This window comes from Chlorocebus sabaeus, chromosome X (genome assembly GCF_047675955.1).
Source record: "Chlorocebus sabaeus isolate Y175 chromosome X, mChlSab1.0.hap1, whole genome shotgun sequence".
In the NCBI taxonomy this organism is placed as follows: Eukaryota; Metazoa; Chordata; class Mammalia; order Primates; family Cercopithecidae; genus Chlorocebus; species Chlorocebus sabaeus.
In genome coordinates, this window is record NC_132933.1 from 15,174,333 (window position 1) to 15,181,423 (window position 7,091).

Here is a 7,091-nt window from a genome sequence, read left to right on the forward strand (position 1 = left end):
GGTGTTGAGTGCCTGTGGCTTTTCCAGGTGTGCAGTGCAAGCTGTTGGTGGACCTGCCATTCTGGGGTCTGGAAGATGGTGGCCCTCTTTTCACAGCTCCCTTAGGCAGTGCCTCAGTGGGGACTCTGTGTAGGGGATCCAAACCCACATTTCCTCTCCCCACTGCCCTAGCTGAGGTTCTCCATGAGGGCTCCGCCCCTGCAGCAGACATCTGCCTGGACATGCAGGCATTTCCAAACAACCTCTGAAATCTAGTCAGAGGCTCCCAAGAATCCATTCTTTCTCTCTGTGCACCTGCATGCTTAAGACCACATGGAAGCCACCAAAGCTTATGGCTTGCACTCTCTGGACCAATGGCCTGAGACATATCTGGGGCCCTTTTAGCCACAGCTGGAGCTGGAGTGGCTGTAACACAGGAAACAGTGTCCCAAGGCCCTGGGGTTGGCCCATGAAACCATTCTTCTCTCCTAGGCTTCTGGGCCTGTGATGGGAGGGGCCGCCACAAAGGTCTCTGAAATGCCTTCAAGACATTTTCCCCATTGTCTTGACTATTAACATTTGGCTCCTCTTTACTTATGCAAATTTCTGTAGCAGTCTGGATGCTTGCTGTGAAAATGGGTTTTTCTTTTCTACCACATGGCCAGGCTACAAAATTTCCAAACTTTTACACCCTGCTTTTCTTTTAAGTTCTACTTTTATGTCATTTATTTGCTCACAAACATTAGCATAGGCTGCAAGAAGCAGGCAGGCCACATCTTAAACACTTTGCTCCTTAGAAATTACTTATGCCAATTTCCTAAATCATCACTCTCAAGTTAAAAGTTTCACAGATCCCTAGGGCAGGGACACAATGCTTCCAACCTCTTTGCTAAGGCATAACAAATGTGACCTTTGCTCCAGTTCCCAACAAGTTCCTCATCTCCACCTGAGACCTCCTCAGCCTGGGCTTCATTGTCCCTATCACTATCAGCATTTTGGTCACAATTTAACAAGTCTCTAGGAAGTTCAAAACTCTCGCTCATCATCCTGTCTTCTTCTGAGCTTGCCAAACCCTTCCAACATCTGCCTCTTACCCAGTTCCAAAGTCACTTCCACATTTTCAGGTATCTTTATAGCAATGCCCCACTCCAAGACACCAATTTTCTGTATTAGTCTGTTTTTGCACTGCTGTAAAGAAATGCCTGAAATTGGGTAATTTATAAAGAAAAAGTGACCAATTGGCTCACAGTTCTGCAGGCTGCACAGGCAGCATGGCTGATTAGGTCTCAGGAAACTTAAAATCATGACTGAATGGGAAGCAGGCACATCTTACATGGCCAAAGCAGGAGGACCAGGGCAAAGGAGAAGGTATTACATACTTTTAAACAACCAGATCTCTTGAGAACTCGCTCACTATCATGAGAACAGCAAGGGAGAAATCTGCCCTCATGATCTAATCAGCTCCCACCAGGCCCCTCCTCCAACATTGGGGATTAAAATTTGACATGAAATTTGGGCGAGAATACAAATCCAAACCATATCAACCCCCAAACCTAAAATAAAAGTTTAAAGAAAAAAAAAGAAAACAAATGGTCTCCAGAAGAGCTCCACTCAGTAAATATTTCATAAGACTCTGAAGAGAAGTGCAGGCCTGAACTCTGATTTTGTTTTCCATTAATGTATAAGTGTTTATTAAGCAAAGATAAATGTAACTTAAAAAAAAGAAAAATATCAAAATAAAGGTATCAATAACAAAAAAGTAATCCCATTTACAATAACCACACATAAAATTAAATACCTAGGAATTAACTCAACCAAAGAAGTGAAAGATCTCTATAATGAAAGCTATAAAACACTAATGAAGGAAATCAAAGAGGACACTCTTTGACAGAAGAGTGGAAGATATTCCATGGAAAAACATTCCATGTTCATGAATTGGAAGAATCAATGTTGTTAAAATGTCCATACTACCCAAAGCAAACTACAGATTAAATGTAATCAAAATACCAAGGACAATCTTCACAGGAATAGAAAAAAAAAATTTATGAAACCACAAAAGACCAAGAATAGCCAAAGCTGTCCTGAGGAAGAAGAACAAAACTAGAGGAATCACATTACCTGACTTCAAATTATACTACAGAGCTATAGTAATCCAAACAGTGTGGTACTGGCATAAAAACAGACACATAGGCCGGAGGAACAGAATGGAATAGAGAACCCAGAAAAAAATCCACATACCTACAGTGAACTCATTTTTGACAAAGCTGCCAAGAACATATAGTAGGGAAAACAGTCTCTTCAGTAAATGGCACTGGGAAAACTGGATATCCACATGGAAAAGAATGAAACTAGACCCTTATCTATTACCATATACAAAAATAAAATCAAAATGGATTAAAGGCTGAAATCTAAGACCTTGAACTATGAAATTACTACAAGAAAACATTGGGAAAAATCTCCAGGACATTGGTCTAGGAAAAGACTTCTTGAGGCATACCCCACAAGCACAGGCAACCAAAGCAAACATGAACAAATGGGATCACATCAAGTTAGAAAGCTTCTCTGCAGCAAAGGATACAATCAACAAAGTGAAGGGACAACCCACAGAATGGAAGAAAATATGTGCAAACTACCTCTTTGACAATGGATTAATAACTAGAATATATAAGGAACTCAAATGACCCTATAGGAAAAAAAAATCTAATAATCTGATTTTTTTTAAATGGACTAAAGTTCTGAATAGACCTTCTCAAAAGAAGACATACAAATGGCAATTAGGCATATGAAATGGTGCTCAAGATCACTGATCCTCAGAGAAATTCAAATCAAAACTACAATGACATATCTTCTTATCCCAGTTAAAATGGCTTTTATCCAAAGACAGGCAATAACAAATACTAGTGAGGATGTGGGGAAAGGGAACCCTAATACACTGTTGGTGGGAATGTAAATTAGTACAACCACTACAGAGAACAGTTTGGAGATTCCTCAAAAAACTAAAAATTGAGCTACCATATACCCTGAAGAAAGAAAAACAGTATATTAAAGAGATATCTGTACTCCTATGTCTGTTGAGCACTGTTTACAATAGCTAACATTTGGAAGCAACTTAAGTGTCCATCAGGGAATGAATGGATTAAGATAATGTTGTACGTACACACAATGGAGTACTATTCAGCCACAAAAAATAATGAAATCCTGTCATTTGTAACAATATGTATGGAACTGGAGATCATTATGTTCAGTGAAATATGCCAGATACAGAAAGACAAACATCACATGTTCTCATTTATTTGTCAAATCTAAAAATCAAATCAATTGAACTCATGGAGATAGAGAGTAGAAGGATGGTTACCAGAAGCTGGAAAGAGTTGTAGGATTTGGAGAGGAGGTGAGAATAGTTAATGGGTACAAAAAATACAAAGAATGAATAAGATCCTCTATTTGATAGCACAATAGGGTGACTATAGTCAATAAAAACATAACTGTATATTTTGAAATAACTTAAAAAATATAATTGGATTATTTATAACTCAAAGGATAAATGCTTGAGGGGATGGATACCCCATTCTCCATGATGTGCTTATGTCACATTGCATGCCTGTATCAAAACATCCCATGTACCCCATAAATATATACACCTACGACATAACCCCCCAAAATTTTTTTAATAAAAAATTAAAAACAAAGAGTGACCAGGGTCAAAAAGAAAAAAAACACAAATGACCAACAAAGAAATGAAATGAAAGACATCACTATGGAACCAACTGATGTCCAAGGACGAATAATTCAATATTATGAATCACTTTATACCAATCAGCAATAAGATCAATAACCTAGATGAAACAGACAAATTCCTGTAAAAACACAACTTTCCAAAACTGATTTGAGAAGTACAAAAATCTGCATAGCCCTATATCTAAGAAAGAAATAGAATTTGTAATTTTAAAAACTCCCCATAATAAAAACTCAGATCCAGATGATTTATCTAGTAAATTCCATCAAACACTTAAGGAAGAAAATATCAATCTTACACAAACTCTATCAGAAAATAGAGAAGAAAGAAACACTGCGGAACTGATTTTATGAGGCTAACATAATGCTGATTTTAAAACTTGACAGAATCACTATAAGAAAGAAAAATTTTCCACATGAAAATAGATGCAAATATCGTTAACAAAACATTGCTATTTCACAGAGGCTGGAAAACTATAGCACACTGGCCAAATCTGGCCTGCCACCTGTTTTTGTAAATAAAAGTTTTATTGGAACACAGTCATGCCCATTCAATTATGCATGGTCTATGGCTGCTTTACTGTTACAAAGGCAGAGTTAAGTAGTTGCCACAAAGACCATATGGCTTGTAAAACTGAAAATATTTAACATTTCGTCCTTTAGAGGAAAACATTTTGTTGGTGTATGGCATATTAAATCCAGTAATATATTAAAAAGATAATACATTATCAGTAATTGATGTATATGTTAGGAATCCAAGCTTGGTATAACCTTCAAAAATTAAACAGTATAATTCACTACAATAAAGGAGAAAACACATATGATAATCTTAATAACTGCAAAAAAATCATTTGATCTAAGTCAACACTTTGAATGATTTTAAAATTTCAGTAAATTTGGAATTAGACTTTTTCATTGAGATAAACAATATCCCACTGCTGGATACATATCCAAAAGGAAGGAAACCAGTATATCAAAGAGATATCTGCACTCTCATGTTTGTTGAAGCATGGTTCACAATAGCTAAGATTTGGAAGCAACTTAAATGTCCATCAACAGATTAATGGATAAAGATAATGTGGTACTTATATACAATTGAGTACTATTCAGTCATAGAATATAATGAGATCCAGTCATTTGCAACAAGACTGATAAATCTGGAGATCGTTATGTTAAGTGAAATAAGCCAGGCACAGAAAGACAAACATCACATATTCTCATTTATTTGTAGGATCTAAAAATCAAAACAGTTGAACTCATGGATATAGAGAGTAGAAAGATGGTTATGAGAGGCTGGGAAGAGTGAGGGTAGTGGGAGGTTTGGTGGCGGGGGGGAGCTGGGAATGGATAATGGGCACAAAAAAATAATTTAAAAGAATGAATAAGACCTACTATTTGTAGCACAATAGGGTGACTGTAGTCAATAATAACTGTATATTTTGAAATAACTTAAATGTCATTGGATTATTTGCAACTCAAAGGAAGAATGCTTGAAAGGATGGATGTCCCATTCTCCATGACGTGCTTATTTCATATTGCATGCCTGTATCAACACATCTCATATACCCCATAAATATATACAACTACTATATACCCACAAAAATTATAAATAAAAAAATCCTACATATAATGACATATTTAATGGTAAAATATTGACCACTGATCCCCCAATACCAGTAACAAGACAAGGAGGTATGCTCCCAACACTTATATTCAATATTGTATTGCACATTCCGGCCATCACAATCAGGCAAACAAAAGAAAGAAATGGCACACAACAAATGTATGAAAACCCTAAATAATGTACAAAAAATATATAATTAAATGTATTAAGTTCAGAGTATACGAGGTCAATATAAAATAATCAATTGCATTTTATATAGTAGCAGCAATCTGAAAATAAAATTTAAAATTAAATAATTTTAAATAAATAGCATCAAAAATTAAATGTTTAGAAATCAATTTAACAAAAGATGTACAAGATCTCCATACTGAAAATTACACAAACTAAGATAAATGAAGATTTAAATATGTAGAGAGATATACCGCAGTCATGAATTACAAAGTTCAATATCCTTATTATGTTAATTCTCCTCAAATTTATCAATTGACAAATTGATCATAAAATTTATGTGGAATTGCAAAGTGCTCAGAGTAGCCAAAATAATCTTGTGCAGGGAAAAAAAGAACAAAGCTGGAGGACTCACACTAGTTGGTAATCAAGATAGTGTGGTTGTGGCTTAAGGATTGACAGGTAAGCCAACAGAACAAAATATTAGGTTGGTGCAAAAGTAACTGCGGTTTTTGCCAGTTTAAAAGTAATGGCAAAAACCGCAATTACTTTTGCACCAACCTAATAGAAGATCCACAGGTCATTATGTTAAGTCAAATAATGCAGGCACAGAAAGACAAATATCACATATTATCATTCATATATGGTAGCTAAAAATTCATATATGGTACCTAAAAATTTCATCTCATGGAGGTAGAGAGTAGAATGATAGTAACTAGAGGCTTGGGAAGGATACAGGGGGATGAAGAGAGGTTGGTTAATGGGTAAAAACATACAGTTAGATAGAAGGAATAAGATCTAGTGTTTAATGGCACAGTAAGGTGACTACGATTAACAGCAATATATTGTATGTTTCAAAATAAATGGAAGAGAAGATTTGAAATGTTCCCAACACAAATAAATAAATAAATAAATATTTGAGGTGATGCATATCCTAAATACCCTGATTTGATTATTACACATTGTATGTGTGTATCAAAATACCACATGTACTCCATAAATATGTACAAATATTATCTATCAATTTTAAAAGCAGTAAAAAAAAGAGAGTTCACAAATAGACCCATGTAATTGATTTTCCACAAAGGCATCAAAGTATTCAATGTAGAAAGTATAGTCTACTTAACAAACGGTGCTAGAAATTTTGATATCCATATGGAAAACTATAAACCCCAACCTTTGTCTCACATCCACACAAAAATTAACTCAAAATGGATCATAGAAGTAAATTTAAAAGTTCAAACTGTAAATCTTAAAGAAATAACACATGAAAATATGTGGTCTTTCAGTAGGCAAAGATTTCTTAGGGCATATAAAACACAAACTACAAACAAAAAATGTGACAAAATTAGCTTTGTCACCGGGCACGGTGGCTCACTCGTGTAATCCCAGCACTTTGGGAGGCCGAGGCGGGCAGATCACAAGGTCAGGAGTTCAAGACCAGCCTGACCAACATGGTGAAACCCCATCTGTAGTGAAAATACAAAAATTAGCCAGTGTGGTGGCACGCACCTATAATCCCAGCTACTCAGGAGGCTGAGGCAGGAGAACTGCTTGAACCTGGGAGGCGGAGGTTAGGGTGAGC